Source organism: Haliotis rubra, unplaced genomic scaffold (genome assembly GCF_003918875.1).
Source record: "Haliotis rubra isolate DU_JTF1 unplaced genomic scaffold, ASM391887v1 Scf78, whole genome shotgun sequence".
Taxonomy (NCBI): Eukaryota; Metazoa; Mollusca; class Gastropoda; order Lepetellida; family Haliotidae; genus Haliotis; species Haliotis rubra.
This window is the reverse complement of record NW_025767501.1, coordinates 1,651,541-1,677,225: the sequence shown is the minus strand read 5'-3', so window position 1 is coordinate 1,677,225 and position 25,685 is coordinate 1,651,541. Positions and strand designations below refer to the sequence as shown.

The window sequence follows — 25,685 nt, the reverse complement described above, 5'->3', positions numbered from 1 at the left end:
GAACTAACCCTTGTAATGAGTCAAACAGACTGTTGGCAACATGTACATGCCTGCAGAAACACTGTTACCCTTGAAGGGTGGACAATGATATTATAAGGATATTAACAACAAATTGGAATTTATACTTGCAATGGTCAATATATAAACCTTTGTTTCTTCAACATGCTGCATATTACAAACCCAAAGTTTTCCTATTGTTGTGTGATTAAAGTAACTTTCTCCAACTGGAGAGCCTTCAAGACACTTAGGAGTTGTTAGAAGTCATGACTGAGTAAAGCGGCTTGGACACATGGCTGACTGAAGATACTCAGACACATGACTGACAGAGTGAGTGAGTGAGTTTAGTTGTACGCTGCACTCAGCAATATTCAAGCTATATGGTGGCGGTCTGTAAATAATCGAGTCTGGACCAGACAATCCAGTGATCAACAGCATGAGCATCTATCTGCGCAATTGGGAACCGATGACTGACAGAACCTGCCAGGATACATAGGCGGATCCAGAGGTGCGCACCCCCCCTTTTCTCCAGAAAGTTTATTAAATGACCATTGAAACTCGGGTGAAAATGAAGTGTGCACCCTCCCTTTTCTCAATAGTGTGCACCCCCCCTTTCTCGAAAAGCTGTATCCGCCCCTGGGATACATGACTGACTGAAGGTGTTAGGATACATGACGGCTTTGACACATCATTGACAGAAGCTGCTAAAACACATGACTGGCTAAAGCTGCTAGAATACAGGATTGAGTGGGACGGCTTGGACACATGACTGACTGAAGCTGCTCGGTTAATGACTGGCCTAAGTTGCTTGGATATATAAATGACCTAAGCTACTGGTCACCATGATTAAATGAAACTGCTCGTTACATGATTAAATGAGACTGCTAGGTACCTGATTGATTGAGGCTGCTCGCATACATGATTGACTGAGGCTGCTAAAATACATGATTGATTGAAGCTGCTAAAATACATGATTGACTGAAGCTGCTGGGATACGATTGACTGAAGCTGCTAAAATACATGATTGACTGAAGGTGCTAGGATACATGATTGACTGAAGCTGCTAGGCTACATGATTGACTGAATGTGCTAAAATACATGATCGACTGAAGGTGCTAGGATACATGATTGACTGAAGCTGCTAAAACACATGATTGACTGAAGCTGCTAGGATACATGATTGACTGAAGCTGCTAAAACACATGATTGACTGAAGCTGCTAGGATACATGACTGACTGAGTCTTCTAGGATACATGATTCACTGAAGCTTTAAGGATACATGACTGAGTGAAGCTTCTAGGTTATACTTGACTGAAGCTGCTAGGATGCACAAATGAGTGAAGCCAGAAGGATACAAGCTTGACAAGCAGCTAGGATATATGATTGATAGAAACATTATTATGTGAGTGGATGTTGAAGCCGAGTCCGGCACACCATTCTTTGACAACATGAGCAGCAAACCATGCCCTTGGGCTACAATGACACATGATCTGTCATGTCAGACATTTTGTTCAACCGATCATCATTAGCTCTTCACAAGGACCTGTCGGACCCAGTATCCCCACAGGAGCATTTTGACTTAATCAGAAGCCACCCAATCCAACAAATATAGCAACAGATTACAGTATTATCACTCGCACAGGTCCAGCTTGCCAGCAAGGAAGTATAACAGGGTCATCAATGCTTAATGCATGAGCAGCTGTGTGGCAACTTTGAAGAATGGAGATTTTCCGAGGACCAAAGTTCAAAATGTGGATTGTGTTTGTGGAAACTGTAACCACTGAGAGGTGAGGTGTCTGCAACTACTAACTCATCTAACCTCTGCATAACCCTGAGTGGGATATTTCGATGTCAATAAGATCATCACAGCCATTTGGGGAACTGCCCCCCAGTAAGTCTTCTGTGAGAGAGCAGACTACCCATTGTGCCACCAACACTGCTAGCATTATTGAGTCATTTGACAGATACTTGCTTCTCAAATACTAAAATCCTACACAATCAACTCTGTGGCTGATACCAACAGGCACATTATCTCTCATCACTAGTTCTTCATCACTTCTACTTCACCTTAAAGCAGGTCTAAGTTCTTCCTCCTGACCTTCTGATCCCATATATTTACATGCTACATTAGTTTTAATGTACCAATATCAAAGCCAGACAATAAGTCTGACAAGGAAATATACATTTGCAATTTTCTTTCATATTCTCTGAAACAATGTTTATTTTACAACCCCAGAGGTAATCTGACTTGTCATTCTGTCTGAGAAATGCCAGACAAAGTCTGAGGAAACAGCCTAATATTGATACCATAAATGCTTCAAAAGGAAATAGATTTTATGAAAAGGAAACAAAGTTATACAGGTTTTGGCTAGAACAAACAGGTCTTTGACAGAACAAATACACTCTTCCTGACACAAACACAATCAAATGCTCAGCAAAATACACAGAAACCAGAATAGGAACACAAGTCATGTAATGACCTTTGAGCCAATATCTTATCTGCCTTTATCGAAAACATACCATTTCCTTCCAAACTATTTTAGTCTGACATAGGGCTAACACTAGGAATGTGTTCTTTACTGATAAATTACTAAATAATTATTGATTTTTTAAAAATAGTAGACTTACATAGCGCATCTTATCCAGAAATTTCATGCTTAAAAGGATTAAGTTAATTTCTCCATGGAACAGGATGAGCTTGGGAGTTAACCGGAAGGTGCTGAGATCGTTGTATCTCATAAAACTGTATTAAAGCCACCATCAAAAGTGATTGTGAAACTTTATCTTGGAATAAGTGCTACACTGTGACCCTGTTAGTGTCAACCCTTGTTAATGTGGATCCTGTTAGTGTAAACATTTCTAGTAATTATCTTGTTAATTTGGACACTGTTCCCTGTTAATCTGGACCTTATATAATTACTGGTGTGGACCCTGTTAGTCTGTACCTTATGAGTGTCAACCCTGTTAGTCTGAACCTTATGAGTGTCGACCCTGTTAGTCTGTACCTTACTGGTCTGGACCCTGTTAGTCTGTACCTTACTGGTCTGCACCCTGTTAGTCTGTACCTTATGAGTGTCGACCCTGTTAGTCTGAACCTTATGAGTGTGGACCCTGTTAGTCTGAACCTTACTGGTGTGGTCCCTGTTAGTCTGGACCTTATGAGTGTCGACCCTGTTAGTCTGAACCTTATGAGTGTGGACCCTGTTAGTCTGAACCTTACTGGTGTGGTCCCTGTTAGTCTGGACCTTATGAGTGTCGACCCTGTTAGTCTGAACGTTATGAGTGTGGACCCTGTTAGTCTGAACCTTACTGGTGTGGTCCCTGTTAGTCTGGACCTTATGGTTGTGGACCCTGTTAGTCTGAACCTTATGAGTGTGGACCCTGTTAGTCTGAACCTTATGAGTGTGGACCCTGTTTAGTCTGAACCTTATGAGTGTGGACCCTGTTAGTCTGAACCTTATGAGTGTGGACCCTGTTAGTCTGTACCTTATGAGTGTGGACCCTGTTAGTCTGAACCTTATGAGTGTGGACCCTGTTAGTCTGAACCTTATGAGTGTGGACCCTGTTAGTCTGAACCTTATGAGTGTGGACCCTGTTAGTCTGTACCTTATGAGTGTGGACCCTGTTAGTCTGTACCTTATGAGTGTGGACCCTGTTAGTCTGTACCTTATGAGTGTGGACCCTGTTAGTCTGTACCTTATGAGTGTGGACCCTGTTAGTCTGTACATTACTGGTGTGGACCCTGTTAGTCTGTACCTTATGAGTGTGGACCCTGTTAGTCTGAACCTTATGAGTGTGGACCCTGTTAGTCTGAACCTTATGAGTGTGGACCCTGTTAGTCTGAACCTTATGAGTGTGGACCCTGTTAGTCTGTATGGACCCTGTTAGTCTGTATGAGTGTGGACCCTGTTAGTCTGAACCTTATGAGTATGGACCCTGTTAGTCTGACCTTATGAGTGTGGACCCTGTTAGTCTGAACCTTATGAGTGTGGACCCCTGAACCTTATGAGTGTGGACCCTGTTAGTCTGAACCTTATGAGTGTGGACCCTGTTAGTCTGTACCTTATGAGTGTGGACCCTGTTAGTCTGTACCTTATGAGTGTGGACCCTGTTAGTCTGTACCTTACTGGTGTGGACCCTGTTAGTCTGTACATTACTGGTGTGGACCCTGTTAGTCTGTACCTTACTGGTGTGGACCCTGTTAGTCTGTACCTTACTGGTGTGGACCCTGTTAATCTGAACCTTATGAGTGTGGACCCTGTTAGTCTGAACCTTATGAGTGTGGACCCTGTTAGTCTGAACCTTATGAGTGTGGACCCTGTTAGTCTGTACCTTATGAGTGTGGACCCTGTTAGTCTGTACCTTATGAGTGTGGACCCTGTTAGTCTGTACCTTATGAGTGTGGACCCTGTTAGTCTGTACATTACTGGTGTGGACCCTGTTAGTCTGTACCTTATGAGTGTGGACCCTGTTAGTCAGAACCTTATGAGTGTGGACCCTGTTAATCTGTAGCTTATGAGTGTGGACCCAGTTAGTCTGTACCTTACTGGTTTCGACCCTGTTAGTCTGAACTTTACTGGTGTGGACCCTGTTAGTCTGAACCTTATGAGTGTGGACCCTGTTAGTCGGTACTTTATGAGTGTGGACCCTGTTAGTCTTCACCTTATGAGTGTGGACCCTGTTAGTCTGTACCTTACTGGTCTGGACCCTGTTAGTCTGTACCTTATGAGTGTGGACCCTGTTAGTCTGTACATTACTGGTGTGGACCCTGTTAATCTGAACCTTATGAGTGTCGACCCTGTTAGTCTGTACCTTATGAGTGTGGACCCTGTTAGTCTGAACCTTATGAGTGTGGACCCTGTTAGTCTGAACCTTACTGGTGTGGACCCTGTTAGTCTGAACCTTACTGGTGTGGACCCTGTTAGTCTGAACCTTATGAGTGTGGACCCTGTTAGTCTGTACCTTATGAGTGTGGACCCTGTTAGTCTGTACCTTATGAGTGTGGACCCTGTTAGTCTGTACCTTATGAGTGTGGACCCTGTTAGTCTGGACCTTACTGGTGTGGTCCCTGTTAGTCTGTACCTTACTGGTGTGGTCCCTGTTAGTCTGTACCTTACTGGTGTGGACCCTGTTAGTCTGTACCTTATGAGTGTGGACCCTGTTAGTCTGAACCTTATGAGTGTGGACCCTGTTAGTCTGTACCTTATGAGTGTGGACCCTGTTAGTCTGAACTTTACTGGTGTGGACCCTGTTAGTCTGTACCTTATGAGTGTGGACCCTGTTAGTCTGTACCTTATGAGTGTGGACCCTGTTAGTCTGAACCTTATGAGTGTGGACCCTGTTAGTCTGAACCTTACTGGTGTGGACCCTGTTAGTCTGAACTTTACTGGTGTGGACCCTGTTAGTCTGTACCTTATGAGTGTGGACCCTGTTAGTCTGAACCTTATGAGTGTGGACCCTGTTAGTCTGAACCTTAGTGAGTGTGGACCCTGTTAGTCTGTACCTTACTGGTGTGGACCCTGTTAGTCTGAACTTTACTGGTGTGGACCCTGTTAGTCTGAACCTTATGAGTGTGGACCCTGTTTGTCTGTACTTTATGAGTGTGGACCCTGTTAGTCTGTACCTTACTGGTCTGGACCCTGTTAGTCTGGACCTTACTGGTGTGGACCCTGTTAGTCTGGACCTTACTGGTGTGGACCCTGTTAGTCTGTACCTTACTGGTGTGGACCCTGTTAGTCTGTACCTTACTGGTGTGGACCCTGTTAGTCTGTACCTTACTGGTGTGGACCCTGTTAGTCTGTACCTTATGAGTGTGGACCCTGTTAGTCTGGACCTTACTGGTGTGGACGCTGTTCCCTGTTAGTCATGACTTGGTTATCTGAAACTTTGTGGATCTTGTTGAATGTGGATCCTGTTAGTGAAGAAATCCCGCTGTCCAAACAGTGACTGTAAGGAAAGTTGACTTTACTTATGGAGTATGACCACATGCAAGCTATGCAGTATGATTTGGGTATCATCAATGATTGGTTTAAGAAAAATTCAATAAATCAGCAATTATAACTCTTAATGTCTTGGGTTTTCCTGAGAAAGTATTTCAGTTGATGATTTCTAACCTTGACAAGAAAATTTGAGTGTTTACAAATTTAAACAATATGGTAAAATGTGTAATTAATTACAGATAACTTGAATGGTTTTACATTTTGAATCAAACTCTTGGATGTTGTCATGATGAGACAATGCTTTAGCCATTAAACTGCTCAGTCGGATCGCCTCTGTAGTCTAGTGGTTAGAGCGTCCGCCGCCCAGAGAGCGGAACGTCGCGAGGCCGTTCCCCGGGCCCCGTCATACCAAAAGACGTTAAAATGTGGCACTTGTTGGTCCCTGCCTGGCGCTCGGCATTAATGGGTACAACAAGGACTGGTCAGCTCAGAGTCAGTATAATGTGTCTGAGTGGGGTATTAATGCTTAACTGTGGCATGGTATCTCAGTGAGCTAGCACTATAAAACCAGCTTCAGTCTGGGCTAGTACAAGCAGCCGCACATACACATGCACGTCGTCATATGAGCGAAATATTCTCAAGTACGACGTTAAACCCCATGTCACCTCACCTCACCTGCTCAGTAGCCTACCATGTTACACACAGAAACTATCCAGACACTCAGGTATGAATATACATGTTGAGAAGTCGTCACTTGTCAGCTGAAGCAGCTGTACCCCCCCATCCATGTTGCATCATGACACAAGTATCACATCACTGCATATATACAGATGATCCCAGTGTACAATCACACAATGTGGACAACCAACCAGTAATACAGAAAGCATTTTAACCTGAATTCCAATTTCTAGGAATAGCCAAATGGGAACAATTCTTCATATCCGGAATAACATTCTTATGTACAGAACATGTATTTTTCAGCCAATACATCCATTTTACACTTCCATTCAGAGTGAAACAAACTTCATGTAACACCATAAACTTTGCCGAAACTGAATTGAAATCTTTGACTTAAAGAGACATCATTAATCTCAGCTTGACAAAATGTAAACACAGCCAGCATCTTCAGAATGGCAAGAATCACTCAAGAAGGCTAAGGAATCGGTCTTACTTTCTTCAAATTGGAAAATCCTTTGAAAGTCTTTTGTTTGTTATTTCCAGAATCTTCTCTTTATGGAACAAAAACACATCTGATCATGTCTCCTCCAAGGATCGAATGCTTCCTATTACACGATAAACAAATACCATTACCCCAGCAAGCATAGCACATACATAATGCACTTTTTTAAGCACAAAAAAGGCATTACGAGAGGTTTGGGCATTGCGGGCAGCCCAATCAGGCATTAAGGAGATATGATACTCTAATCAATATTAGAAAATGGAGATTTATGTAACAGGAGGGAGAAAGTGGTCCTAATCTCTAACAATGAATATTTAATGGTTGGCTCTAGCCCTATCAACAAGGAAACAGGCTTTATACCAATGTGATCACATCTGTAAGACCGCGCTTCCGAAGCCCTAAATCCTTGACAAGAATCATAAAAACTTTCAAGACAAGACACATGGAACATTCAACAGAAAATTTAACACAACCTTGAATATCGCTTGTGGAGGCAGAAAAAGCTCTCATTTGGCTGTTGATTGAAATGGGGAAGACATTGTAATAATCTTCAGAAACATGTAAATGTGGCTCAGAGATATCACACTTACCCCAAATCAACACCAGCAGCAATTGTATAATACAAGTTGGCAGAAAGTCAGATGAGCGTTTCGTTATAAAAACTACAAGTTGAGAAAATCAATACCACAGAGGTACCCAAGCAACAACAGTGTATACCGAGATACTCACGAGAGTTGCCGACCCTGGTATCATCAGACGAAACCATTCCGGCAGCAGGCACAGCGATATTTGCCCTGGCCGTTAGTCTGCACCAGAGCGTCAATACATCCGGCCAGAGTGTCCACGATCACGACAAAAGCTTCAAGCCAAAGCTCACATGACACATATCCCAAGCAATCAAAATCACCTCAGCGATCAGACTTAACCCAGAATACGAAATTCATAAAACCTACGGCTGAAGCAAGACTATTTTTGTGCTCAAGCATGATCAAACCGCATGAAAGATCGTATCTTCCTTTATAGCACACTTGGACGGAAATTAATGTGACTCTAGTCCGTGTTTGCTCCAAACATCTGATATGGCTCCAGACTTGGAACAAGACTTAACGAAATAAATCAGTGTTACAGAAAATTGCACTGCTGAATAATTGATGTGAATCAAACATGCGGAATAACACATGTCTTGTAATAAACCTCTTCTCAGGTGCAACATAATGAAAGTTCCTCATTCAGTCATTAATTTCTCATTAGACTTCAAGCACGTGTGTTGGTTGGATACGTAACTGTAACTACCGTTTAGATTTCAGACCACAATACGCTGTTACAATATGGTTGAATGAGCTGACAGATGAAGCATGTCTCAAGAAGCAGTACAAATCACACTTGGAAACTCACAAGATAAGCAAGGCATTGGTTTATAGATCTACCTAACCAAATGTTCACCAAGGTGAAAGTTAGTTTCCCTCTTACCACCACTTATTTCATCCTTCCACTCGACCTTAAAAAATCAACATAAAACAATGGTCATTTTATGCTACCTCTATGACAGAACCATGCTTAATACTGTTTAAATGAAGTCCACTTTCCATTGATCACCTGTCAAAGTACTACTCGTACACAGCAGCCATTGTGACTACCACATTTGATTGACTCCTACAAGGTACTAAGGTCCTCACCACCCACCAAATCCATAGAGTTTAAGTTCTGATGCTGGATGTATTTAGGAGATTCAATACAAGCAATATGTAATTGATACAGGATTTTGAGTAATTTTAATATGCGTACTGTTTGGTGCGAGCATTTCATCTATGCTTTGCAGACCATTATGACATGAAATGACATAACTAATCTCTTGGGTGGTGAGTTGCCTAATGGTTCCAGTGTTTGGTCGAGTCCCCACATGAGTGCAATGTGTGAAGCCCATTTCTGGTGTTCCCGGACGTGATATTGCTGGAATATTGCTAAAAGTGGTGTAAAGCCATACTCACTCACTAATCTTTTTGCCACTGAAGCTGGTTAGCTGTAATGTTTCCATGATGGACACTGATTAATACTGTTTACAAATGGAACAAGCTGGAAGAATCATTTTGGATGCAAAATACAATCTCACCCTCATGTCTTTTGATATACACATTATGATTGATGTTCATATATTTGATTTCAAAAGACACATAGATGAGATTCCCTATACTTCAAGTGAGCCCAAAGTGCACTGAAACAGATGTAAGTGTGCCCTTTGGAATTTATAAATTATGTGTGCCATCAAGTTAACATGACCCATCTACATACTAACGCCATGAGCTTCATAACAATATATTTGCCCATCCCGTTTTTATGGAGGTTAATATCACATTTTAATTCCGGACATGGCCATTGGTCATTATTCCATATCTGTTAACACAATTGTTTTAAAGTACATGCTTCAATGGCCTCATATCATGATAAATAGCCACACTACTTTCAATAAAGCACTAAGAACAATAGGCACTCTAACAAACAGAATACAACAGAACAAGAGAAGGAGTTGGTGAGTAAATGGTTTCCAGCAATTGTAGATCACAACAGCATGTAAACACTTTGGGCCACGGAAACCTGGGGTCCCTAGCATGAGCATTGTATATCCCATCTAGCACTTGGGACCTATTTTGCTCTGGCATCCTGAGAGTGAGCTATAAACTGATTCTACAGCATAGAAGCAGTATCCGATCTGGTGAACATCTTCAAAAGCTACCTATAAATATAGCAGGTCAGCCTGAGACAACACAGGTTCTTGTAGACAAATATAAACCCACTCCCCATGATAATCCCAGATGGGAAAATGTAAGTGAGTCTGGAAACAATTTTTCAGCACTGGCTAGTACAGCAAGTAATTGGACGAGCCCCGTTTGTCCCCGAATCTGGTTGTGTTGCAATCACTGACGGCATCTCAATGACAGGAGGATTATAAGGTAGGATTCACAGGGTGTCAGTGACCAGTCTGGGTGAGATCGCCTGATTAGACCTCTCAGTGATGTCTCTTGTTTAATTAGGGTAACCACCTGTTGTCTCCTGGAACTAGATCATCAAGTTTGTGTTCAATACAGAAGCAGCATTGATTATGCAGGCCCATCAGAGATGATCCCATCTGGATAGGGGGTTCCAAAGCTTCTGCACATTAATTGGATTGGTCGATGGAAATACTGAGTTGCACTGCCTCTGTCATATATAATAGTGAACTGAATACCAGTCAACACTTGTCATGATACCTGGCTATCTGATTTGCCAGTCAGTGTCCTCCTGAAGCCATACGATCCTGTGGTCATTAGTGGGACGTGATGGGGTAGTGGGGTAGCCAAGTGGTTAAAGTGTTCGCTCGTCACGCCGAAGGCCCAGACTCGATTCCCCACATGGGTGCAATGTGTGAAGCCCATTTGTGGTGTCCCCTGCCATGTTATTGCTTAAATATTGCTAAAAGCAGCGCAAAACCACAGTCACACACTCACTCACTCACACATTGATGTGATAATGATGCGACATTTAAACACCTGACTTTCGTCTTGCTTCAAGTATCAATACTGTGATTTCACACCTGACTTTCGTCTTGCTTCAAGTATCAATACTGTGATTTCACACCTGACTTTCGTCTTGCTTCAAGTATCAATACTGTGATTTCACACCTGACTTTCACCTTGCTTCAAGTATCAATACTGTGATTTCACACCTGACTTTCACCTTGCTTCAAGTATCAATACTGTGATTTCACTGCTGACTTTCGTCTAGCTTCAACTATTAATACTGTGATTTCACTGCTGCAGATTTCACCTGTAAGGCAGGTTAAGTTAAAATGCAACTTGTAACCTCATAATTATTTCATTCCTTAAAGGTCACATGCAACGTAAAACACAACTTTGCAGATTCTGATACCTTCGGTATGGACTTACCGAAACAAATCATCAAAAATGCAAATTCAACTTATAAAGTTGAAAAATAACGAGGTGAAAAAAAACGCGCGAAATCGGAGTTCAAACGTTTCACTAATTTTTCCCAGACTTTTCTGGGGAAAACGGGTTTCAACAGCTGGGCTGCGCTTATAGCATGTGCGCAGTGAAGTAGGTTCGCGCAGCTTGGAAGCAGTTGTCCGGTGAATGCTCGGTGAAGGCTTTGGTGTGAGCTATTTTTCTAATGTTGTGTTGATATCTCACAGGCGCGAGCTTTTCATATGTTATGACAGTAAATTAACTGTTTATATAATTTCATTTGTCTATTTCACCACACGTTCTTCTTACCGAGTCACTTTCTCAGTTCGATACTTAAAAGCAATGCCATTATTTAGCGTTGACAGAATTTCCAACTGTGATATAGATATGTCGTTGTCACAGACTAAACTCAATGTCTTGTTTTATTGACACCTGTGTGTCTGCCTGCCTGTCTGCTGATGACAATATTCAATACACAGCTGCTATCACTGACCACATGCAATTTGAACTTAAGACCAATCAGGCTATACACCATAAACAAAATGCATTGATTTATGGCCAGAGTTCAGTCTCTGTCACATTATGTAATTACACAGACAGGCAGGTGTGATACTTGAACACATGACATGTTATGATTTCTGTTAATTGCAAAATGTTATACACAAAAAATGAGCATGCATTTACAAAACCCAACATCTCTATATATACACACACAATGAGCCGTGAGGGTGTCTGCAAATGAACCAGCCGTTACACTTGAGTGCATACCCACCCGCTCTGACTGGGTTCGGTATCCCGGCTGCTTCGTTTCTTGGGAAGTAAACCGAAGTAGACAATATTGCACTTTTGATTTGCGATTGTACGCTTATAATTTTGTTTATATGTCTTTTCATAACCAGCAATGTATATTATATGTCATGAATAAGTGATAACTGTGTTTTAATTATGTTTGATTTTTTGGTTGCATGTGACCTTTAAGCAACATGTAAGGGATCTCATCTTTTTGTACACCAATGATGGAATACTGCTCAGCACATAAATGCTTTACATCCTGCCATAATAACAAGTAAGTCTTTTTTCACACATACTCTCAAGGAAGTTAATAGAGTCTGGCTTGTGGGAAATAACACAAACAAATGAGACAACTCGGCAATAACAACTCGGATGATTTGCTAATCCAAGCCGACTACGGGACTATAGATGGAGCAATTAGTAGCATCTCTGGAAGAATAACGACGGATACATAGCTCTAATCAATCAGTCAGTGGGGTCAAATGGCCGATGTGACCCAACCATCAGTGTTTGTTGTTAGGGGAAACCCAGAAGGGGAAGTGAATGAAGGGTCAGCAACATGATACCATATAACAGAGGCAGTCTGACCAGAATCAGCCTGACCAGAGAGAGTGCCTGGAGACAGTCAGGACTACAACAAGTCAGTTGTCAATGTAAGCTGAATCAGATTCAAGATGGAGAGAGATTGGTGCACAGTACAGTATAACAAAATAGTGAAGGTTGCCATGTTTGGTGTCTGAGAACGGAACAAAATCTATAAACAATGCTTTCAGGCACGTAGCAAGCCAATTTTTTGTAAGACTGATAGGTTGCAAAGCTTTATGTTTAGATAATATCTGAGGCATGTTTGGCAAGAATTAGAAGGAAAAACAAATTGTTAGCAAAAATCATGTGTAAGCCTGGGCTTTTTGTTATAATGGTAGCTACGCCTCTGGCTTAATATGAATAAACTTTGTATTGGATGTTTAAAGGACAATTATAGGCGATAACTATCAATAAAAATATGCTAATCCATCTTCTTAGATATGAACTGGAAAAACTTTTAAGTCTTATTAATATAGGACCAAGACAATATTCTTAGAATTTTAATAAACTTCCACCCGATTGTATCATTGTGAGAATATATCTGAGGTATGGAGGGAACTCGCTCTAGCAAACTCCCTGTGTAGAAGACAGCAAAATTCATGATTACTAATTCTTTACTGCCCTAATTCCAATGATGTGAACTCCGATTTCTCATGTGTAATTAGGCTTGATAATCTGTCTTGGGAACAAAACAAGCTTTGAGCATGAGAAAATATTCTTGCCACTTGGTGACTGAGTTTAAATTTGGAGTTTAAGTTTTCTAAAAACAAAATTCATAATTTTATCATAATTATTATATACCCATGAATATGTGACGTTGCATTGTGTACATATCTGTGTCCACCACAGCGCTGAGAGTTTCTGGACAAAGGGGTATCCAGAATTAGAATGGGAAGTTAGACATAATAAGCTGAACATTTCTTTAAACCATTTCCAAAAGGAATTGAATGAAAGTTAATATACTCATGGAAACGTATAAGGGAAAACATGAAAGAACAAGTGTTTCTTTATTTATTCCCAGAAATTCACCCATAGTGCAAATACATACCTTGTGAAGAAACCTGGAACAGAATGAAGGAACACTTGTACTTTCATGTGTTCCCTTATTTGTTTCCATGAATATATTTTGAAAGAATAACCCATGTCAGTCATAATTCTCTTTCTCCAAACTTTTCACCAAGATGGCAATGTTTCACTTTTTGTTTGCTTATTGACTCATGTACTGTTCCTCTTCCACTGATTTTGTTTTAGCCTGAAATTCTAGGAAGATTTATGAATCATAAATTTAAATTGAACAAAAATTCAATCCAAACCAAACCTTTTTCTGTCAAAGGCTTAAATTTTGGCTTGAGGAATATTTGGTTTGACAAAATTCTGTGGCTTTCTAGAGCTACCCTGCCATTGATCTGATCATCAGTCTCCTGTAACAAAAATATATCATTCTTTTCAGAAACCAGAAAATCCCTTTAAGTTATCTGAGCCTCTGCTGCTTTACAGCCAGAAGTCACCCCTAAATCTTGCATGACCTTTTCAACAACACTTTCCACATAGATCTAAATTCTTAATCCCGGAATTGTTAAAGGACAAGAGATTGTGAAATTCTTCTACAATGACCAACGAATGGGAAGATCAGTCCTCCATCTTCATTAACGACCATCCAAAAGTTGCAATCTCTGTTTGCTATTGACAAAACAATTACTGCTAAATCTCAGTCTCCATTGGGTGAGAACGACCAAAAATATGGCCTCCAGGCGAAAGAGAAAAACAGCATTGAAGCTCACTGCCTGGTCAGCACTGATAGAAAAACTGTGAGTAAGCAATTATTTCTGGAGAAATTTCGACAAATTGATCATTGTGATGGAAAGGGGGTCAGAAAAAGCGAAGAATGTAATCAAGAAAAAAATGGCTGGAGATAGAAGCCTTGTGATTTATTGAGTTGGAGAGGTGTCTATTTAATCATCAAATCGATAAGTAATATTTCAATGCAACCCACTAGATATTTCGGCTGGACGCAAATGCTTTATGTTACCCATCTTCATGGTATAATCATGGATATATGCCTCTGCTTGATTCTCAAGGAGCCAGGATTAGTCTTTACTGGGTTAGCTCGTAGAAGATTTGCAGGGGAATTATTTGTCCCATGAAACTGTAAAATACATGCCAAACTTCAGTCAAGGAGATTATGCATAAAAAATGTCAGTACTTCTTCAATTAAGGAGGAACATTCCTCCATGAACGATGTGCTCCAGAGATATGGATAAAGCCATCCAAAGACATATAAGAAGGATGGACCTGAGCCAAGTTGGTCGTAACTTCCATATCTTAACACAGACTTACGACTATCGTAGGGATGAGGTTGTTTTTGTTCAACAGCACCCTAATCCTTACAGGAACTGACTGTGATCTGAACATGATCTGAACATGATCTGAAGATGGTCTGTATGGTATGAATTTTTTTTCCCAGCTCAACAACTTCCAGCAATATGACAACTGGAGATATCAAGAAGGGTTTGAAACATTGTACATTGATGTGAGAAGGGTTTTACTGCCACGCTAGTCGTATAATATTTAATTGGCCTATATTAGCGATTGTGAATTATCCACTTGTTAACATTTCCGGCACATATCACGACTAGGGACATAAACATAGGGCTTGACACATTATACCCTGAGGTGTGAATGTTTTCACCACTTACAACAGTCACAGAGATCAGGTTGTTTTGTACAACAACACCGGAATCCTTACACGAACGGACTAGGATCTGAAGATGAACTGAATATCACGTGCCTGTGACCTCAATGATGGAATCTCACATAGGTACTATTGAATAAGAGTTAGGGTGCCACTGTACAAAACGTTGTTAACACTAAGGTGATTGTAACGTAGAGATCCTTTCATTGGTGAATAACACTTGGGAAGATGACAGACAGTACCTTCATGGGACTGCAGAAATTCTGCCCCTATACCACTGCCTGTAACCAGACATATGAGGCGGACCACCATGGTGCTAGATCAAAGTCAGGAGTGAGTGAATGAAAATAAATTGACACAAATATGAATCTTCACTAGTTATTTCGCAGCATTCAAGAAGTTAAAATGTGATACAGGTTGTAGATATTGATATGTTTTAAAACCCACACTCACTTTGCTGACCAAACACGAGACCAAATGTTTTACTTATTCTTAACCAGTAAATACTGGCAACTAGCTACACTGTAGGGATATCTGCTGGTACTGTCTTCACAGTCATACTCAAACTGCTGTGTATCAGGAGATTTCGATATGTTTCAGATCCGTCTGCCATCAAAATAAGGCAAAGCAGACATGAACCATAGGCTAAAGCTGAAGACAGGGTGTTATGTATGACCATAAAAGTGAATGAGAGTAGCACATGGCATAGGCTGTGACAGGAGATAGAAGATCAGATGACAGACAATATGATGGGATTTCGCTGGATGCTACAACCGTCCAACCCATTGTACAGCACATTTAGAAATGAAAGACACTAGTTACCTATTTAAGTCACTGTTAATGTTAAGCATAATGGAGTCTGAAGTATACTGAGAGAAATAAATAGAAGAACACAGGAAAATTCAAGCATTGATTTAATATTTCCAGTTTTCATCACCAGCTTTGAATAGTGCTGTGGACGGAAATCTGAGAAGAAATAAAGGAACACTGCCATGAAGTGGTGTTCCCTTATTTGTTTACCTCTGTATACTTCTGTATTCTGTACAACGGATTTACTTCCAAATGTCTTTCAAATACCACCGATCTGTCAAAGAAAATGAGATAATGAATCTGCTTAGATTTCTTATCTTGTCTTGTCTACCAGCATGACATCAAAATAAATGGTAAAGAGGAAATGAATTTGATCTTTAACACCTCCAATCAGAAATTACCTTTCCAATGAATATAAAACAATGCTAAATATGTACCCAAAATGTCTTTGCTAATCTCACAATACTCAAAACCTTCAGCCTTGAAATAGTGAGTGAGCTGAGTTTAGTGCTGCATGGAACATTTCCGTTTCATTATGCATGTCAGCTAGAGTGAATAGAAAGCCCCAAATGGGGCAGGTTATAAAGGTTTACAATTTTGGTGACACCAACCATTACGTTGCCCACAAACCAAAGATCATAATCTAAGCCAATATGGTATTTAAGCTGATCCTGGCATAGACAAAACAAGCAACTCCCAAAGGTAACATTGCAACTTCTTAGACCACAAGGACAGTAGGTGGTGATGTATTTTCATTCCTTAATGTGTGTTCTGACAAATCAAATTAAACGACTACTTGGTTGTGCGTTACTATCCATTCATAACCCCTAATATTCCTATGTTTCAACCCTGTCTCTCATAAATTCCACCAAAATGTAAAGATCATGAAAATCTCACCCATATTTGTGTAATTTTTAAGTCAAATAATGGCATAAACTCCATGCCCTGCAAAAAACAAATGTACATGTATGTATCCGTACCTTTAACATAACTGCTGTGTTTTGAAGGAAATCTCTTCCTTTCTTCAACCAACCACATAAACTATCAGCCTTTCAACAAATGTCACTGCCTTTCTGCAACCTTACCCAAACAAAACTCTAAGTGATGAATTGTAAAAGTTTACTTCTTGCTCATCATGCTGCAGTTAGAATTCGCCACAACGCAAGATTTATTGTTACACCAGAACAAATCAGTATTTACTCAAAAAGTGTTAGCCATATTTCACTGCCAGGAACATATTCTCCATTTCACCACTCCTAGAGGAATGCAGAACACATTGATCTGCCCGGCATACCAACATCTCATCATACACAACATCAAAAAGTAATCATCATAAATAGTCTCACCAAATGGACTTAGTCCCATTTTGCAATATCTAGAAAGGTTGGGTGTTCTTAATTAGGGACATTATTCAGCAAAATCACCTAAATAGGAGAGACATTATGTTTTTGCCTCGTACCGTCAGATGTTCCCGAGATTTGAAGCTGTGACAGATTCTTGCATGACATTGCATGAGATGGTGACCAGGTCTTTGACAGGAACATGTCTGTATGGGCAACAGACAAGATACTTTGACTTACAGGGGGATAATGAGAGACTTCTTGTATAAATTATATGATTGTGTATGGTGTAGTTGACTCAAGAGACCCTTGGTCAGAAAACACAATACTTGTTTAATGCCACTAAACAGTATCATGTCCTGCTAGCTTGATGTGGGAAACAAACCTGAAGTGATGGAGATCTGAGATGTATACCAGTCTGGGAAAACCAATGCACTGGAACCATGCTGAAGATGGATCTCAGGGACAAGTCAGGCTAGCTGGCCATATGTTGTCCTTGATCCTGTGTACCCTATTTGTCCATGTAGTACTTACTCACATGTCTGTTGTTCTCAAACATTTACATGATCAAAAGCAAGGAATCACAAAAATATTTGCTTTGGGAATTAAAACCAGATCTGTATAACAAAACACTGAATGATCTTCCGTTTTGAATGACTGTCTAGACAGATGATAAAACTAACTACTGAGCACACAATGATATTATCAAAGTTCAGGCATATTCAGTTTAGAATAGCAATCCAGCACTTTCCAACCCTCACAGACTCATGGTGGTTTTATTCACTTGTGTAGACTGAAAAAAACTAGATATTTAAAGATCATGCTTCCCAAGTTGTTTGTATATGGAAATAACTACATTTCTTGCAAAGTCCTAACATAATCTGACAATAACTAAATAGGACCAGTCAGTGTAGGTGGATTCTTCACCAAAAAGACCTTCAAACAAATGTTTCATTAATTTTTCACGGCCAAAAATGTTGGTAATGATCTTTCCCATTATTGAACATTTCTATCACTATCATCTCCCAACCCGTTTCATCTGTTAATGACCCTCCCTTGACCTTCTCAGCCCCAATAATAATGACTGGAACTACTTTGATTAATAACAGAGGCATCTACATCATCGCGGAGCTCCTAGACCCTGACTACATGCACAAGCCCATGTTTAAATACTGATGATGAAGATTGACCATGTACAGGATGCTGCAGCAGGTTACAGACCTGGTCTGTTTACTGGGGGAGAGATGCCCTGGGCAAGTCAGCCTGGGGTTTCCAGAACTGTTAGTGCTCAACAGTTAGACAATAAGCAGTGAGCTGTGAGTAAAGGAATGGGATAAGCCATTCAATGATAAAAACTGCAAGCATACTTAGGAGGAGGTGAAATTACTCTTAGGATTCTTACTATCTAAAGTCGACCATATAGCTGGAATATTGCTGAGTGCAGCATAAAACTCACTCACTACTGTCTAATGTCAATTCCCTGAAATGTACTTTCATTAGAATGTAAACAGTAAACAGGATGATGATTCCCTAGATAGATACACCACTGATCTGGCTGTAGTTAGACCATTAACTCAGTATTTCTGTGATGCTGCATGAAATCGTTATCATTTCTGAAGTTTAGTCAGCATTTTGGTGATGAATGAAATGTTAACAAAATAGAAACAGAAAACAAAATTATTGTTTTGATTCAAGACAACATAAATTTCACAGGACTACATCTTCATGCAATGAAACCATATCTTCAATGCACTATGAACAATGAATGGAATTGGTTAAAAGCTACTTCAGTTATAGCACATTGTGGCAGCTTCTTGTGACAGGAAAGCCTGAACTGATGTATCTCAGAAACATATTACATTGGTAAACTCACAGGTGAATGTATGATACTGACAAATTAGTTATGGAGAATCTCGCATTGAATCTATGATCATAGGTCTCTACTACACATAAGAGAGAAAACCTGTTACCAACTGGGGCCATGCATGTCCCCTGGATTTGTCAATAACCCACTTCAACTTCCACTTCCCTGTCAAGACATCCACAAGAAACTTATAAACATTCATACCCTAACAACACTTTGCTGCACACCTCAAGTTCGGGTCTGGTGCTGCCAAAATGTCCAGAACGAGACAAGCAGTAACATGATTTGTTTTCTCACCCCATTCACTTCACCCTCTTAAAGATCCAGCCAAACCATTGAATTACCAACCAAATTTGACAGAAAATTCACAAATCCTTGTAACCGTTTTAAGAGTATTTATATATAGAAGGCAGTTACAACTCAGCAGTAAGTCGAGTCACGTACACAGTAGACACCAAGTGTTAGCTCAGTATTACCATAATCTTCCACTATTGCCACAGGTAATCACTCATTTGGATCCTATATCCATGGAAACCTGGACAACAAAAAGCAAAACCAAGTCCACCCTAAATGGAACTTTTTGGTTGTGTGTACAAAACTTCTACTCTAAATGACAATTTCTTATTGTGTTTACAAAGCCTTGAAGCATTGAATGTCAGAGTGAAAACTGTTTGTTCTTAGTACTGCCGATGATGTTTTGTCTGCATCCACCATCCAATATATGTTCTAAGTCTTCCATGGCAGACAGAACCAACTGGGCAGTAATAACGCTGTTCTTGGTCATTGGAATTTCAAACATTCCTTACACTGGATCAATCTCAAAATTTGATCCTGAATTAACAGACAGCAGAGTCTGGCATTGTATATTGATTGTATTTGTCGATCAACGATAAACATGGACACTAGTCATATTGGCAGATTTGTTTATTGTTACATCAATATTTCAGGCATTCTGAATAAGCCCCGATTATTCTGTGCTCGGTTGGCCGATTAAACTGGTGATCAGGTGGCAGCAGTGTGTGACCTGGCAGATTTTGTGTCAATCACCGTTTGTCTGGGCAAATTTGATAGTCACTGTGGAGCAGCTCTATAATACTGCAGACTGCAATGTTGCAATCACTCAAAGCTTAGATATATTGAGAGAGAAACTCAGAAGAAACAACAATTTGAGATGAACCATGAACATTGAATGGAATTAAACTGTGCTTCCTTACAAATTTTCTATAAAGACTGTCATGTTAAGACATATAGATTTAGAACTTTTAGTTAAAACATTTCTTTCAGCGTATCAAATTCTTTGATAAAAGCAACTTTCTATGACAAGTCTCTCACATTGAACTTCCATGACCCTGTTTGTTTTATTTGGCAAATCAGATCAATGCCCTGCATTGCTGTATGTTGGCAAACATATTTCTAAGCTAACACACATTTCAATCATTGAGGCAAAACCTTTTCAAGTTCAAATAACAGGAAAAATATCAAAAGCATCAAACTTGCAATAACACTCAAGCACTGCCAACATCTACAAAAGTACTACAATGATGTATGTGCAAACAAGCAAAGCACAAGTTTGTAATTTCATTAAATCCCACTCCTTCAAATACCCGCAGCAATGTTTTACAAGTAAAATCCATTGATGTATTGCACTACAATGATAGGCCTCCTCCCATCTACACAGTCCTTACTGTAAGTTAGAGGGAAGCTAATTCCCTGCAGACCACATCCACTTGCTTTCAGCAATTTGTTCACTGATATTCTGCTGCCATAATACAGTAGGATCGTATTCACTTTATTATCAATTATTCTTATGATTGTCTGACAAGGCTACATGCTTTCAGAAAAAAAATAATGATCATGGCAATTTCTTTTCTCCTTCGAGCCCAGTTTTACTTGAGAGAAGTCCTCTGATGTAATTGATAATGACAGCCTTTGATCACCATATGCTTGCATTTTTATGATATTCCTGGATTTCATCATTTATTCCACCTGTGTACCAGTAATCCCCAGCTGATGAGGCACAGAATGTAAATGTTCATTTTACTCTTTTTATCATTCAATATTTTTTGCATCTCTGATCGCTGCCTTGATCGTCAGGGACCCTCTTCTTGGAGAAACAGAATATTCATGAAATCTGGATTCAAATATGAAATTCTTTTGAATGCAACACAGAATAGCAGAAATACAACCAAATACTTTTGTGAATAATTACTAGAAGATTTCTTGGTAACTTTTGTCAACAATTCCTTCAAGATGTCTTAGTAATGTTTGTCAACAATTCCTTCAAGATGTCTTAGTACTGTTTGTCAACAATTCCTTCAAGATGTCTTAGTAATGTTTTTCAAGATGTCTTAGTAATGTTTGTCAACAATTCCTTCAAGATGTCTTAGTAATGTTTGTCAACAATTCCTTCAAGATGTCTTAGTAATGTTTGTCAACAATTCCTTCAAGATGTCTTAGTAATGTTTGTCAACAATTCCTTCAAGATGTCTTAGTAATGTTTGTCAACAATTCATGTTAATCTCCACAGAAATACATGGACAGAATCATGTATGAAATGTCAGTAGTCTTTGTCAATGTACATATATTAATTTAGCTGATTAGTTTCCTGATTTGCCATTCAGATTGTCCTAACATTGTTTTATATATTAGGTGAAGATACAGAAGAAAATATCCTGTTGGTTTAGATCTCATTAAAAATCACAATAATATTGGCTGTTTTCTAACAACACTCTAGTCATGATACGGCTGAAATATTGCCGATGTGACTTTAGATTTTAACTCACTCACTCACTCACTCTAACAACACTCTGTGTGTGTGTTGGGGTTAGGTCTGTGGTAACACCAAAATGATCTTCACACATTACATCCACGAGTCTCAAATGTGAGAAGTGAACACTTTAACCTCTAGGCTACCGCAGATCAATCTGTGAGTGAGTGAACTGGTTTCACAATTATCTCCGCCATTTGAACCGTCATGGTTCCGTCCCACCAGGGGCTGATGGTGCAATCATTGATCCATTTTGTCAGACAGTCCTCTACGATAAACAACTCATTTCATCATCAATATTTCCATCCCGTTCCACTTCGAAATGTTCAATATTTAGTTTCTTTATTCTTTATTAAAAACAGCCAAACTTCCCCACAAATAAACCTGATATTTTGTTGATTTTCTACAGTTAGCACATCCCAAAAGGCCAGTTTTGCATAATTACAAACTAAAAAGCATTCACAGATCAATTTTTCTTTCATGAATATTCAGCCACAACCTCTAAACTAATTTCTTGTCAATATTAAGCAAGCTGCACTGTCAGACTGCCTCATATAAGTGAAATCTAACTAAGCACAGTATCGACCATCTAATTTCCCCAAACAGCTTAAGATGAAAATGTGGATTTTAGAATGACAGGTGGGCCAAGCAGGCATTCTCAGAAGCCTCGCAAGAACAAAAACTCAAGACAAATTGATCATCAAGCCGATGGGCCATTCACCAATGCTTAGAAAACAAGCATCTGTGAACATCAACCATTCACACCAAATTCAAGTCACACACAATCATAAACCCTCGAAAATACAAATCTTGGCTAAAACCATACAGTTAATGAAACCTTTGGTACTGCAATCACATCGGAGGTAGGTGATATATATTACAATTAGCAGCAGTTACGCTCATTTTACCCTAAGGGAAATTTGTCATTTACATAGATATTACTGTCATTGATCAGAGTGGATCAGCAATTGATTAAATGCTGGAAACTGACGCCTAGCGGTGCCCATGTTGGTTGGGGTCAGACTGTCCAGCGATGATATTGGCAATTGTCAGTCATCAATCCCCACTCTTGGACTCTTCGATTACAGCATGCATGAGCTTCAACAAAAACACCTTTCTTGACTTAGGAGCATGGTCTGGCAAGCTAAATAATGTTTGCCCATACTATTTGTTAAAGTTCATGTTTTTCCCCCTTGAACACCAATCAATAAATTCATTAAATATCAAATTTTTCCAAGGATCACATCAAAGTTTTGATTTCAGAAAATATCTGATCAACACAGAATTTTTTAAAGCTGTATTTAGAATGCTCTTGGACCATGTCATTTCTCTAAGAAAACAAAACAAAAACTCGGAGCAAACACTCCATTGCAACCAGGCTTACTTCTGGCTATTTCCAGTTTTTAATCAAAACATTCAAGTATTAATCTTCCATGCTCTCATGTTTTGAGAACAAAGCAAATACTGACTTAATGCCAAGTCACCAGTCCCACACCATAGCAGGGACAGTTCATCAAACTGTTCAGGAAATTCACCACCATTATCACCACAAATCTTTGGTACAGAGAAGGAAGATGCCATAGCAGCAAAGCCTTTCTGTGACAATTTAGACTTAAAAAACTGAAAAAAGGCGACAGAATAATTTGCTCAAGCAATTTTATAAAGCATGAAAACTTATAGCTCCAGAAATAGCACATATATAGGGTTATATAACAAAATAGACAGGCCTAAAATCTGAACTCTCTCAACAACAAAGATACGCCACTCAAACACAGCTCTGACAGAAATTTTCTGCTCTCAGTACAAAGCAATGGATCTGCAGATCAACTGTTTAGTCTGATCTGGCAGACACAAGAATTTATTTATGTGCATCAACATCAGATGAATTTAAATATGAAGGTACTACTGCAGGTACAACTAATTATGTACAGCTGTGAAACAAGAAAATATTTCTGGTCAAACGCAGTCACGAATACAGGATTTATGGCAATGTTGTAACAAAGATAAAAGTTTCATAACAATTAGGTGAAGTATAACATAAAACTAAATAGATGATGGTCATTTCTTAGTCTGTGATCACTTATTAATTTGAGTGATTGGAAAGATGTTTCTTTAGTTCAGATATGAAAACCAATATGTAGCATATTGGGCACTAAAAAAAAAAAATTTGTGTTGATGTATTAGAGAGAAATTGGCAGCCATGTGAACAATTTCAACAACGTTTACTTCATATTGTTGACATCCCATTTCAAAGGGATCAGAATGGATCCCCACAGTGAGTGAGTTTAGTTTTGATAGGATAGGATATTTATATAGTGCACATATCCACGCAACTAGTACATGCTCAAAGCGCTTGAGTGTTCCCTTGATCAACAGATGTCTTTTTTCTGGCATTCTTTTAACCAACTCAGCTCCCTGGGGAGAATTAAACTCATGCAGTCTGTTAGGCGCAGCGAGTTATCACACAGCCTCATCCTCACAAGGTACCCATTTTCAGCTGGGTGAACTGGGACACATAGTCACAGTATTTCGTCCAATGATACTGCACGTTACTATAGCTGCAACTACTGGTGTCTGCACGTGTTCGTGCGTCCACCATCTGGTCACCTACCGTTGGATTCGTGGGTTCTTTTAAGTGCACAGGGTTGTGTACTGCACACTAGGGGTTGTGACAACACTGAAAGAGCCTGCAAGTAATGTAAGCTCCAAGGTTTCTACACCCAGTCACAAGTGGGGATCGATCCAGGCACTTTTCGCTTACTAGATAGGCACCTTAGACAGTTCGCCCACCAGCTACGCCGGACTCAGCAATATTCCAGCTATATGGCGGCAGTCTGTAAATAATCGAGTCTGGACCAGACAGTCCAGTGATCAACAGCATGAGCATCGATCTGCACAATTGGGAACCGAAGACATGAGTCAACCAAGCCAGCGTGCCTGACCACCCAATCCCGTTAGTCGCCTCTTACGACAAGCATGGGTTACTGAAGATTCATTCTAACCCGGACCTTCACGGGTCAGATCCCCCCAGTCTTCAGACAAGAAAGATATTGTCGGTAATTAAACATTTACCTCTGGGAACTGAGCTGAATGTACTGCACTCACCTGAGGAAAGGAAAGAAAAACACACATGAAACAAAATTTATACATAGATTGTTTTTGTTTACATGGCATACATGCAAAAGATGACCATTTTGAAGTAAAGTAAATGGGTCAGTGATTGTCTCTTTATGCCCAGTCAGAAATATTCCAGCAATATTTTATGGTTTACTTGTAAATAACTGAGTATGGATGAAACAAACAAGTTTAAAATCCATAACCAATGGATCATTTCTAGGTTCAACTCTGCCCAGCAAGTTCTATCATCTATATCTACTGAGCCACCTGTGGTCATATCAACAGTAAGACATCTTAGTTAGATACAAGAGTTTAAAGACTGAAGCATTTCACTGGAACATAACAGCATTTTTCCACGATGAGTACTAGTGGTGGTCCGATTAATTGAAATAATCAAAGATTGGTCGCAGTGACTAAACGACCAAGCAATTTTCACAAGGTTGGTTTTGTCTGTTACATTTCATAAGCACTACAAGCTTGTTTCAAGTCATGATTGAATTTATCTTAAGGACTCCAAGAAATTTATGTTCCTGACATACTATTCATCCTTTAAAGATGTGAAATTTTGCTAAAACACCCCAAAAGAACTACATGTTTATTCCTTATTTTTATGTGCATTAACAAATTTCATTAATGACGCTAACC

At 39.7% G+C, this 25,685-nt stretch overlaps 1 protein-coding gene across 3 annotated transcripts in view; it reads right to left on the bottom strand.

Moving 5' to 3' along the window:
- The window catches only part of LOC124260887 (alpha-(1,6)-fucosyltransferase-like), a 152,554-nt gene that overhangs the window by 68,058 nt on the left and 58,811 nt on the right, over nt 1-25,685 (bottom strand). The window contains exon 3 of one of the 3 annotated variants that reach the window (XM_046695211.1): nt 24,996-25,028. The exons of the other annotated variants lie outside the window; for them this stretch is intronic. The gene's annotated coding sequence lies outside the window, so the exon portion shown is untranslated. The remainder of the gene's footprint in view (nt 1-24,995; nt 25,029-25,685) is intronic. 3 annotated transcript variants of the gene reach the window in all.